At 35.0% G+C, this 14060-nt stretch overlaps 1 long non-coding RNA gene across 2 annotated transcripts in view; it reads right to left on the reverse strand.

Moving 5' to 3' along the window:
• The window catches only part of LOC103877313, a 49794-nt gene that overhangs the window by 5114 nt on the left and 30620 nt on the right, over positions 1-14060 (reverse strand). Inside the window, exon 5 of one of the 2 annotated variants that reach the window (XR_001894519.3) lies at positions 6807-6954. This is a non-coding gene — a long non-coding RNA (uncharacterized LOC103877313). Of the gene's footprint in view, positions 1-6806; positions 6955-6999; positions 7050-14060 lie in introns of those variants that run through there. The other variant, XR_001894522.3, reaches the window with a different exon arrangement.

A 14060-nucleotide genomic window follows, 5' to 3' on the forward strand; every position in this document is an offset into this window, starting at 1 on the left:
AGCTTGGCCAAAATAGTGAAACCCCGTCTCAACCAAAAATACAAAAATTAGCTGGGCGTGGTGGTGTATGCCTGTAATCCCACCTACTCGGGAGACTGAGGCATGAGAATCACTTGAACCCAGGAGAAGGAGGCTGAAGTGAGCTGAGACTGCATCACTGCACTCCAGCCTGGGTGACAGAGTGAGACTCTGTTTCAAAAAAAAAAAAAAAAAAAAAAAAAAAAATCAGCATAGGGCTCATTGGGATACAAACTATTAAGCCACTGTTCAAAGATTGAAAGAGGGGAGTTAGATATGGGGTTGTTGGGTGAAAGATACACTTCAAAGAGGTAGACCAAGAATTATGTTGGTAGTAATCCCAACTTTTTTCCGAGTAAAACATTCACCCCAAATCTATTTCTTTTTAGTTCTTGTAGAGACCATGGCCATGATCTTTCTTTTTCTCTTTCTTCTTTTGCCCATTCAATGACCATTTCTAACTCTCTATTCTCCCCACCCTCTTTTTTTCTTTATTCTCATCACTATTATTATCCATCTTTAATTTTTCAAATAACATATGTTTTCATTTGATTTAATGTTTAACTTATAATCTTTTGCTCGTTTGACTCAAGGGCTTCCATAGGTAATACTGCACAGAGAAGGACACGTGAGCAGCTTTTTTTTCTCCCTTCAAATTTTAATATATGGTATCTTATTTTTGCTTAAGTGTTATTGTCTTGACTCCTAAGACTCATTTCTCTTGTTCAGTGTCCAAGAAGTTGTCTTCTATGGACATATAGAACCTAGCTGTCTTGCCATGTTACATCCGACTGGGTTCATTCAGATCACAGAACAAATGCAGAAAGTGATCATCCTTGCTTTCCTCCATATTAGACCAATTTTTCAATGATCCACCAGGGCCACAGCTTGTGTTGGAGAGCTGTCTCTTCCAGCTGCAGTTATTATCCCTTCAGACCTTAGGACAGTAGTGACTGTGTGCAATCAAGAGATACTTCACCATCCATTATGGGTTTTTCTTACTGCTGTGCACGCTTTTGTAAATAGCCCCTTTATGAAACTCTCTTTGAATGCCAATATTAAGTGAACCATTTGTTTCCAGGTGGGACCCTAACCTATAGAATCATCATCTTTCTCATCATATTCCATAGCAGAGACAGTGTCTATGATACATAATTAGTGCAGATATAATTGATGCAGATAGAAATATTACTATTAGGCTTATACGGTTTACTTCAATTTTTAGACTCATATTTGTTTCGTACACACTGTGTGACAAATACTAGATTAAGTGCTTCCTTTTCATTATCATTAGTTCCATACAACAGCCTTGAGAAGTGGGAATTGCCCCATTTCATAGATGAGGAAATTGAGGTTTGAAAAGAACATGGAATTTGTCCACAGTAATAAAGCTAATAATTGTTTGAAATAGAATATTAGCCCAGTTATCCATGACTTCAAAGTCTGTATTCCACCTAAATAAATTTTTGGAGAGAACCTCTTCATCAGTATATTCAAAATAAGTAGATCTCATAAATGACTCAACATATCGCAAATGTCACCCAGAAGTTTAGTAGCAATACATTTCTTGTTAACTGATCTTAACAAATTCCAATGAATAAAGATAAAATAAATTTCTAACAGAAGGAATAAATATCAGAAGGCAGGCTAAAAGAAGCACTTTTCTTGAGTATAGCACTACATCAAGTCATTTAAAATTTTAAGTCAGCTTAGATTGCAAAGATGAACTAACGCTACATACATTGTAATCCTGTTAGGAACTGGAAATTTAGCTGAAACCATGCAGTGTGAGCAACTTTAGAATTCTTAAACCTTTCTCACTGACAATGCAGCTGATGCATCTTGATAGATGACGAATAGAACTATAGTTAAAATTTTTAAAAAACTGAGGTCAGAACCAAGTTCTGCTTATTTTACTAGCTATTTGATCTTGGGCAAGTCACTTGACCTGCCTTAGTCTGTCTTTGTTAGCATGAAAAATAGATATAATAATGCCTACCTTCTGGAATGTTTAATATGTTAAAAAAAACTAAGTTAAAACATTTTAAATAAAAAGTGTATAGGATTATTAGGTTGAAGAAAATAGGCATTATCAAAAAGGGGTAAGAGGAATACTTGGAGAGAGAATATCACTGTTTTGAAATTTTAAGAATTTACCTTCCCTCACAGAATATTTTATTATTGATTTCTTCGTATGTGACCACTTTTTGGGAACTTAATCTCTGAAGCACCAGTGCAATGCTAGTAAATACTTAAACTTGTCTGTGATCAGACAAAAAAGCTTTCTCTCTTAGCTTCCCAGCTAACACAACCTTACTTCCTTTTTTGGGGTGTAGCAGGGAGTAGAAAGAAGGTGAAACTCAATCATGAAACAATAGACATGAAATAGCACATCATTTTTTATTACATTGCTTATCTATGTCCTGATATTCTGACTCCTTTCAAGTAGAATTTGAGTTGACTTGTAATAAAAATATTAAAAAGAAAGTAATTGGAATAATGATGAAAATTGTAAATTTTGAAGTGTGAAAAGATATTAAATTAGAAAAGAGAAGAAATCAAAATATGAGGACTAAGATAATCTTTTACTAGAAAATGACAATAGCTTCTGAGCTTCTAGCCAGCCTGAACAAAAACGGAAAAATAGAACTCATTATATAAGTGTAAAAAAAATATGAAAAAATATTCAAAATAGGCACATTACATATTTGTGGAAGCTTAGGGAAATAGCTTTATTGTTTCTTCTCATTAGAAAAACAATTAGAATTATCGATAATTTATTATTTAATAATTATAAAAGTAATGTGTTTTCATTTCAAAGACTTAAAATATGGAATATTATTAAGAAGAAAATAAAAATACTCATAATCTCAAAGTCCAGAGATACTAAACGTTAATGTGAGCATGTGCTGTACTTTCAAAATTGTTTCTGTGCATACATTTTTATAAAAATTGGATGCAATTATATTCATAATACAGCTTTTGCTTATAACAATATGTCATGAAGAGATTGCATAATGTCAGGAAATAACGTATTGAGTTACTTTAATGATGGTATAACATTTTTGTATGACTATTAAGTGATTAAACAATTCTATGTGCATGTGTGTTTTCAAGGACAGAGACAGAGAGACAGAATTTTGTTCCCCATATTTTTTTTCTTTTTAAGACAGTGCTGCAACAAGCGTCCTCGTTTATATCCTATTTCTCTTAGTGTTTCCTTAGAATCCCCTAACAGAGATCACATTTCTGGACAAAGGCTTACAATAGAACTCTTCATTAATCAAAAAAAAAAAAAAAAAAATGAGCGAATGAAAGTTTGTTTTTATTACTTTCATCAATGCCAATTAGTACAAGTATGTACTTGTGTATGCCTGTATATACTTATTTATATTTCCCACTCTCATAGGCAGAGCATGGCTTTTTGGCATTTACTTGCATTTCTTTGCTGGTGAGGATGAATGTCTTTCCACGTGTCTTTTTTATACATTAAACTTTTGTCCATTAATATGCTTAGCCCATTTTTCTAATAATGTCATTTTATTTCCTTAATGATCTTTTAAAAGGTTCTAAATATTAGCAATATTAACCCTTTGCTGTCATATCGGAATCATTCATTACTTTTGTTAGTTCACTTTTTGGTCTTTAATTTGTTGTCTGTACTTACCATTAAGAAACATTACATTTTTAAGTAGCTAGGTCTAGCAGTCTTTCCCTTTGCACATTTTACTTTACTGTGAATCTTAAAAACATCTCCAATATTATGAACATATATGTGCACACATGCATGTGTGTCTGTGTGTATTTCCTTTCTAAATTTTATTCCAGTGGATTTAGAACATTATTTATACTTTCAAATATATGCAACCCACAAGTTATTTTGGTGAAAATTATGAAGTATCTATAGATGAAAACAAAAGAAATTAATTTTAAAATATTGACCTAAATTTATTTTTACTTTAATTTTTTATTTTTAATTTCTGTGGGTACATAATAGGTATATATATTTATGAGATACATGAGATATTTTGATACAACCATACAATGCTTAATAATCACATCATGGTAAATGGGGTATCCATCAACTCAAGCATTTTATTGTTTCTTTGTGTTATTACATTTCAATTATGCTTTCCTAACTATTTTAAAATGTGCAGTAAACTATTCATGATCATAGTGCCCCTGTTGTGCTATCAAATACCAGATCATATTCATCCTATCTGATTATATTTTTGTACCCATTAACCATTCCTATTTCTTTCTCTTTCCTGTCTTCCCCTTCCCAGCCTCTGGGAACCAACATTCTCCTAGCTCCATGAGTTCAATTGTTTTAATGTTTACTTCCCACAAATAAGTGAGAACATGGGAAGTTTGTCTTTCTGTTTATGGCTTATTTTACAACATAATAAACTCCATTTACATCCATGTTGTTGCAAATCATAGAATCTCATTTTGTATGGCTAAATAGTACTCCATTGTGTACAGGGACCCATTTTCTTCATCCCTTTGTCTACTGGAGGATACTTAGGTTGCTTCCAAATCTTGGCTATTCTAAATAATGCTTCACTAAATTTGGGAGTGCAGATATCTCTTTGATATACTGATTTCCTTTCTTATTTTTAAACAACATACCTTTCCCCAGTAATTTGAAATGACATATTTATCATACTCTTTTTTCTTTTTTTTCTTTTGAGACAGAGTTTCGCTCTTGTCTCCCAGGCTGGAGTGCAGTGGCATGACCTTGGCTCACTGCAACCTCTGCCTCTCGAGTTCAACTGATTCTCCTGCCTCAGCGTCCCGAGTAGCTGGGATTACAGACGCGCACCACCACGGCTAATTTTTTGTATGTTTAGTAGAGACGGGGTTTCGCTGTACTGGGCAGGCTGGTCTCCAATGTCTCAGACCTCAGGTGATCCACCCGCCTCCGCCTCCCAAACTGCTGGGATTACAGGCATGAGCCCCTACGCCCGGCCATATTTATCATATTCTAAGTGCTTCTTTTTAGTTTAATGTTTCCGAACTTTACAATCTGTTCTTTCCTATATATTAATACCACACTGCTATAATTAATGTACGTTTGTAATGTAACTTAGCATTTTCTAAGGCAAATACTGATTACTTGTTTTCTTTTAAAAATAGTATCTGTTCTCCAGAGATTGTACTTCCTGGTAAAATTTAGAATTATTTTGTCAAACTGTAAAGTAAATAGCAAAAATCCACTAAGAATTTGACTTAAAATTTTTCATTTAATTATGTATCCTATCACCAATGAATTGAAATGCCAGTTTTACCACACACAAAGTTCCTATCTCTGATAGTTCTGCTTAAAATTGTTGATTAATTTGGGAGAGAATCCGAGAACACAGAATATTTCTGAAGTTAATCCAATTTTCTTTATGTCCATGAGTAAAGTTTAACATTTCCTTCATACAGGTCTTCCAAATTATTATTTGCTTTTCCATATTAAATGTATTCATATCTTGCTACTGCATTTCGAGTTTTCCTTTTTATTCCATTTTAAATTATTCACTGCTGATGTATAGACAGCTGTATGGATTTATCTATATATTCTATTGGCTTCCTTCATGGCTTAGATCCCACACAGACACTTGCACACAAGCACGTAATTATTTATTTTTCATTCATATATGTCTCTTTGATGTGCTAGGGAGACAATCACATCCACTATCATTCATGCTTGTTTTACTTTTTCCCCAATACTTATACTCACATAGACATGAATTTCCAACAATGTTGAGTATTAGTTGTCAAATCAGCCTTCTTTTTCTTCTTTCTGTCTTCAGTGCAGCACATTTTCACCATTTCATCTTGTAAAAGGATACTTGCTATTGTTCTCCTATGGACAAACTTAACTGTTCTTGGTTTATCAATACTTGGAAAAAAGTATAGATATTAGATCTTACAAAAGCTTTTCAGCTTCTATCTGGCTGGACTTATAACGTTCAACCAGAGGTAGTATTCGTCTCCCATAGAAAGCATTTGAATGTGGTGTGAAAGAGGGAAGCGGTGTTTTTGGTTGTTTCAGTAACTGGTGACTATGACAGGAATTTACTGGAAAGTGGCAGAAATACCAATGGTTCTTCGCATGCATAGCAATATCATGTTCAACTGCAATCAGTGTCCCTGATGAGAAATACTGATCCAGTTTATGTTTCTTTTTCTACTATAATACATTAACATTATGAGCTACATTAATAAATTTCATGCTTTCAGAAGAAATTGCATTCCCTTATGACACTGTAATTGATCATGACTTGCTGGATTAGATTTGGTAATATTTTATTTCACGTTTTTACGTCTATATTTATAAAAGTGATTGAGCTAGATTTTTACAAGATCCTTTCATACACACACACACACACACACACACACTAGCTTCCTCATAGTATTATGAAAAACTCATATGTAAAGGTTTTTTTTTGTCTTTTTCTGCATTCTCTGTTGATTATTTTTTCTTGCATTTTTTTCTTTACTTCTAGTTTTATCAATCATGTCTTACCCTCACTTCCTTATTCAACTGAAAGATATAAATCCTAGATTTAGTCTGCTAATGGTTTAATTATATATTTGAATTTAAATTTCTGTATCAAGATAAAAAATTTTTTAAAAGTTTCATGGAGTTAAATTTTAGAATTTCTTCCTTCTCGTATATTTTGCTTATCTTTCTTTGTAGAGTCGAATCTCATTTGGAAAATGTTAATGAAAAGGGAAGTGAGGAGACTGTGTGAATGGAGGCAGAGCTGAGAAAAACCCCTGGGAAGTCTCACCTGAGTTTCGTGAATGGTGGTTGTTAGGGAAGTGAGCTTCTAATTCCCTTTCCTCTACTCTCATCCCATGCCTCTACACATGTCTTTATCAAGTCCCTCTTTGTTTCCAATAGCGGTAGAATGGTTTCTTTCTCACATGGATTGGATACTTTTAAGAGATTTAAAAAGGAAGACAGGTTTGCATAGATTTCTTCCCATATTTTATTTCATATCAAATTCTATGAGGAATTGATCACACAGGTCCTAAGGAGAGCATAAGGTAAAATTGCACACAGTGTTTTAGTTAGAAAATATTAATCATCGAGACCATCCTGGCTAATGCGGTGAAACCCCGTCTCTACTAAAAATACAAAAAATTAGCCGGGCGTGGTGGCGGCGCCTGTAGTCCCAGCTACTTGGGAGGCTGAGGCAGGAGAATGGCGTAAACCCGGGAGGCGGAGCTTGCAGTGAGCTGAGATCCGGCCACTGCACTCCAGCCTGGGCAACACAGCCAGACTCCGTCTCAAAAAAAAAAAAAAAGAAAATATTAATCTTTATATTTTCATCTCTTAGTCTTTTAAATAATAAAAATGCATCAAAATGTTTAAAACTTTAAATATAGTAAAAGTTAAAGTAAGTAAGACACATTGCCAACTTAGACTCATGCATTGAATTTCCTGAATTATAGTTAATAGTTTCATATTATAAACTCTTGGTAAAAGTAATAAATACGTGGCAGATACATGCAAGCATATTTGTGTTACATAACAGTAGTGCACACTTCTATTTTTTGGTTTTTCAATAAAATCCTCCTCATTCTTATTGCCGTCTATAGAATATGCTGTCATTGTAGTTTTAGCATAAGGTGGTTAAATATTCTCTACTGTGGGTAAATATTAAGCTAATTTTATTTTATTTTTTCTATTAAAAATATTAGTGGGCTGGGCGCGGTGGCTCAAGCCTGTAATCCCAGCACTTTGGGAGGCCGAGACGGGCGGATCAGGAGGTCAGGAGATCAAGACCATCCTGGCTAACACGGTGAAACCCCATCTCTGCTAAAATATACAAAAAAAAAAAAAAAAAAAAAAACCACTAGCCGGGCCAGGTGGCGGATGCCTGTAGTCCCAGCTACTCGGGAGGCTGAAGCAGGAGAATGGCGTGAACCCGGGAAGCGGAGCTTGCAGTGAGCTGAGATCCAGCCACTGCACTCCAGCCTGGGCGACAGAGTGAGACTCCGTCTAAAAAAAAAAAAAAAAAAAAAAAAAAAAAAAAAATTACGGTGTCAGGCAACTTTCTATAATTAACTTAAGATGCTTTGGTTAAATTCTTCTGTTCAAATTTTGTTGAAGGTTATACCTATTTATGATAGTGAATATTGCTTAACTGCTCTCAAAAAACTGTCAAATATTTTATGTATTGACTATTGTATCCCTGGTACCTACTACAATTGTTGGGACACAGGGATCCTTAGAGTAATCACATTCATAGGAAGTAGAGGGTAGTTGCTAGGGGATAGGAGTCAGGGAATGGGGAGCTCTTGTTTAATGATAAAGAGTTTCAGTTTTACAAGGTGAAAAGGGTTATGGAGATACATGGCAATGATGATTTCACAACATCATGAATCTATTTAATACTTCTGAACTGCACATTTAAAATGGTCAAGATGACACAGCTTACCTTATTTGTAACTTACCACAATTTTAAAAATTAATAAAAAAGAAATATATGCAAGACAGAAAATTATGTGGGAATTCTAATAAAGAGAAAACTAATTCTGATTGGTTATGAGAGAAGGGTTCATATTTCAACATATATGATGGTAACCTCTGAATCTTACTGCCCTGGTGTTCTACTTCATACAAACGCTTGGAAATATAGTTGTCATTTCAAATGTTATTGAATGAATGGGTGACTGAATGAGTAAATTATTTCCTGTATGTATATGTTCATTGGTCAGACTGGAATTCAAAAGAAAGAGACTGTATCTGCCACCTCAAAAAGGATATTTGCATACATTGGTAGACAGCAGTGGGCCAGATGTATTCCAAAGGGAATCTGGTTTGGCCAGTAACTGTTTTTAAAAAAGTGAAGAATATTTGAAAGGAAAATCTAAGACTTCCATTAGTTAGCTGCTTCCTACACTTGACACACACGAAGGTATAGGTAGATATGTCTAGATTAATCTATGTTATCTATCTATCTACTTAGCTACTGTCTTCTGTCTGTCTAGCTATCTAAGTTTATAATTTCTGATGTACATAATAGCTACTTAACAAATAAATAAATTGGATGAATAATTTTTTTTTTAAAAAAAGCTAGGGGGTAAAAATTTAAAAAGAATATTTGCCTAGTCTGATAGTGTCATCTTACAAATTACTTACTAACTGCAAAGGGAGAAAGAGAAACTTTACAGAAGTTAAACCTGACAGAAGCCATCTGACCAAGGTAATCAAAGTTAAGATCAACAATATTCTTTAAGTCAGCATTGCAATGTGCCTCCTCATGAAATGCAATGAGAAAAACCAACAGCAAGTCTGTGATATTCCTGCCAAAATTTATACCCATAGTCTAATGTCAAGAAAATATCAGAAAAACTCCAAGTGGGAATTTTTAAAAAATAAAAGTGTCTTATATCTATCAAAAATGTCAATATCCTGGATATATAAAATATGTTACACATATACCATGGAATACTATGCAGCCATAAAAAGGAACAAGATCATGTCCTTTGCAAGGACATGGATGGAGCTGGACGCTATTATCCCCAGCAAACTAACATAGGAACAGAAAACCAAACACCGCATTTTCTCACTTGTAAGTGGGAGCTGAACTATGAGAACACATGGACACAGGGAGGAGAACAACACACACTGGGTCCTGTTGCGGGGGTCAGAGAAAGGGAGAACCTCAGGATAAATAGCTCATGCATGTGGGGCTTAATAACTAGGTGATGGGTTGATAGGTGCAGCAAACCACCATGGCACACGTTTACCTGTGTAACAAACCTGCACATCCTGCACGAGTATCCCAGAACTTAAAATAAAATAAAATTTAAAAAGTCAATGTCAAAATAGTCAAAAACAGACTGAGAAATTCTCCAGATTGAAAGATCCTGAAGAGACATGACAATTAAGTGCAACACAGTAATTGGGATTGCCTTGGCTTATAACACACAATATTCGGACAGTTGATGAATTTCAAATAAAATCTGCAGGTTAGATAATGCTCTTCTGTCAGTGCTTACTTCTGGATTTTAATAGTGTTCTATTTTTATGTAAGAGGATGAATGCCCTAATTTTAGGAAATATACTCCTAAGTATTTAGGAGTAAAATAGAATTATATTTGCAACTTAGTCTCGTAAGTAAAAAAGAGAGATAGATAGATGATTAGATAGATATATAGATGGATAGATAGACAAATAGATGATAGAAGGTAGTAGATAGATTATATAGATTAATGTAGACATAGCTACCTATATATTCACATATCGATCTAACTATCTGAAAGAGGGGACCATGATACAGCAAATATAGAAATACATTAACTTTAACATTTGGGGAATTTGAGTGAAGGATATATGATAATTCTTTCTAATAGTCTTGGAACTTTTATTTAAATCTGAACATTTGTCAAAGGCAATCTAAAAACAGATAGAAGCAAAACGGCATTTGTTTCATGATGCATCTTTCATAATTTTGTCTTCCTGTTATCTGAAGATTCTCTAACTCCTACTATATACTGCATGTGAAACACCACAAGAACCACTGGGGAAAATGACCCTTCCACACCCCTCCAAGGACTTTAATCCCAGGAAGTCAATTATTTTCTGTATATATATGTTCATTGGTCAGATTGGAATTCAAAAGAAATTCCAGCCAGTCAGCAACTTTGCATATTAGGGCAAATCCTGTAGTGTAAAAGTACTGTGGCATGTTTTTAGCAATCTGACTGCTGATGCTTTGTACATGTTGATACCCAGTTTTGAGGAAACTACGCTATTTGGAGAGAACTAACTGAAATCTAATGATTTTCATTTGCATAGAATGTTATAGGTTCTAGCGCACTTGAGTTATATCTGGACACATCCGAGGAATCACATTTGCAATGACTGAATTGCCTTTAGGTGACTTCTTGATACTCTGCTTTAGGATGTTCATGGCTTTGGCTGACCTTCCAGGGAAGCAGCCCCTGGCAGAGGTATGAGAGGCTACATGGAAGAGTGAAAGAAGGAATTGTCAAGGAATGGGAAAATGTGTCTTTGTTTTGCCAGGAGTTTTAGCTCCAGGGCTAGATATAGGCAGAAAAAAAAAAAAAAAAAAAAAAAAAAAAAAAAACTTTGAAGGTAATCATAGAGGAGAATGAACATATGTGAGAGTCTACAAGTAAAGGGAAGAAACTTTCACATTAAGGATGGATTCTCAGAAACAGCTAGTCAAAAACACAAAACCATAAAAAAAAAAAGATTCTGTGGTTCCAGAGCTACAATGTAGTAACGTAACCTGGACTGGAAAAAATCATTTCAGCAAAACGTTCAATGCCCCTACCAACCTACCAAACTTTCATGAGGACATTTTGTGAGTTCATTCAAGAGACCTCAAAAGGCAGACTTATCAACCTTGCTGGTGGTTTGGATTTCCCCACTCTCTGGGCATAGTTGCCTAGACTGGCAAGGGGCAGTGGACCATTGAGAGTTCATATGAGTTTATGAACTCACGAGCTCATGAGTTCATACGAGAATTTGGAGTTGAAACTAAGAGAATTTGGACTTGGTTTTTGGATGGAGATGTAAACATTGAAGCTGTGAGCAAACTTATTCCAGTATGTCTATGAGTCTTCCAGTGACACCCTCTTCATAAACAATAACAAACAACTAACAACAAAAGGCACTGAAAAGATAGTGGCAAGTTCATCTCTTCTCTTTGGTCTGTTCTTTTCCTTCAGTAGAAGGGTTATAATGGATTTTGGAGTGACCGAAAGGCTATAGGAACAAAGAGGGAATCATGATTTATACTTGGAAGTTATCTATTATAGGAAGATTAAATATTCAGCCATATGTTTTCCAGTATCATCCCAAAACTGGAGAAACAATGGGGCACTTTCTGATTTTTTTAATCTATAAATTGTACTATAATTTGGCTGTTTTTAATTAATATGTATAGGTCCATCATCCTCAGGGAGAAAGCTGTATAAGACAGATAAACCAAACTATTGTCAGTTCCAATCATTGATTACAGTATGGAGAACAACAACAATAAAACACATCTAAAGTTCAGAAGAAGATGGGACACAGGACATTAGGGGAAAATGTACAAATGAAAGTGAAAGCATTCAAGACAATTGCCTCGCGTAACAGGGATTGTTTAATCTTCGTTTTTGTTGGATGTTAGTGATAAAGTAGGGAGATATTTCAATCTTCTTTGAATGTAAAAATATTAAGAAAATTATTGCTAATTTGAGGACAACATATTTAATTTTTCTAGTACATTTGCAAAGGCCCACATTAACTACCACTCTTCAGGTTTGTGCTAATTTTCTTTCTTTTTTAACTTTTCAAATTTCTTCCACACGGAACGCAATGACCTGAGTGGAGATACTACATAGGGAAGATCTGCCTCAAAAATACTTGCTACAATGCTTTAAATGGAAAGAAATAAAATATTGAAAAGACGGATTTGCTGGAGTCACTCTGAAGAAAGCAATCATAGGCAAAGCTGAAGATGACAGAATCAAAATGTAATCTAAACTATCCAAAGCATAGTTATTTGTTTTTGTGCAATTGGTTTACATTATTGTTTAAGACAGTGATACAGAAGAAACAAAGGTTTGCTACTTTGGATAGAAAATACTAAGATGCTTTTAATACCCACTGGCTTCAATTAGTAATTGATACATATTTCACAGGGTTTATTTGAGGCAAAGTTTTAAGAAGATCCAAATTTGTTTGAGCTCCTTCTACCTCAGTATTTGGCATTTCTCCTCCCACGGATTAATATATTTTCCAACATTAAACAATTAGTGAATGAATTACCTTCACCATCCTCTCATGAGATGCTTCACATTTTGGAAAGAAACATGTATTTCAGGTTTCCCTGTCCACACTTCTCATCAAAATAAACTCACTACAAGCCCTAACTCATGAATACATGTATGTGTGTGTTTATGTATATAATGTGTATTGTGTGTGTGTAATGTATATCGTGTATATGATAATGATCATATAGATTAATTTAGCTGGTTTGCTACCCAACCTTGGTAGGATATTAACCTTCTAATGAGAGATTTGCAAGAGAAAAGATTTCATATCAAGGGAGCAAATCTGATAAAACTTATTTTAGGAACTCTCAGCAGAATTGTTTTGTGACTTGCAGCCCAATGCCTTTTTAGGGGATCAAGGCAATCCTGTTAAAAAGTTGTCTGAATCTGCCGGCTTTGGACATGCCCCTGAAGAGTAAGAATGAATATGACATGTTGATTCTTGAAGTGGCCAAATAAATCACCTGACGGTGAAGTTCTACCATGGATGAAGATGGCAGTGAGAGGAAAGCAGCAGGGAATGCAGAGACAGGATCCTAGGGAAGAAGACAAAGGCCTGGACATGGAGAAGGAGATCAAAGTGTGGCTCTGGGTACAAAGTGAGAGTGAGTGTGCAGGAAGTGAGCAAGGTCAGCAGAACTAGGAAAAGCAAAAGGTCAAGAAAACCAGCATTTGGAGACAGATAATGATGTCACCTTTGGACCAAGGGAGATTGAAGGTTCTGTAAGGCACAAAGTAAATATTCCTGGTTAGTAATCCAGGTTCTTGGTAATTGATATTAAGCTTGTCATGTGCTGTGGCTCATGCCAAGTCCATCCATATAAAGGCAATCATGTTAGAATAAGAAAGACAGAGAACTTTCAGAGTCTGTTTCTGAGATATAGCAGGCCCTGAGAGGCTTATCTAAACTTCAGAAACGGAGGCAAAATTTTGGCCATGATATTCGTAAAATTGAAGAGAAACAGCATTTCATAATATAGTCAAGCGAAAAAACAAAACCAAGACAACCTAAAACCCCACGGTCATTTGTACTGAAGGTGAGTGGGGAGCTCACCGGTGGTCTCCCGAATTTGGCAAATGCTGTTTCCTCTTCCTGGAATGCCCCTACCCCAGCTTGGCTTAGGTAGTGTGAACCTCCTGACTTTAACAAACCCTTGATAAGAATGACTTGTGTGTGTGTTTTTTTTTTTTTTTTGAGACAGTCTAGCTCTGTCACCCAGGCTGGCTGGCATGATCTTGGC

This window comes from Papio anubis, chromosome 10, assembly GCF_008728515.1.
Source record: "Papio anubis isolate 15944 chromosome 10, Panubis1.0, whole genome shotgun sequence".
NCBI classification, from domain to species: domain Eukaryota; kingdom Metazoa; phylum Chordata; class Mammalia; order Primates; family Cercopithecidae; genus Papio; species Papio anubis.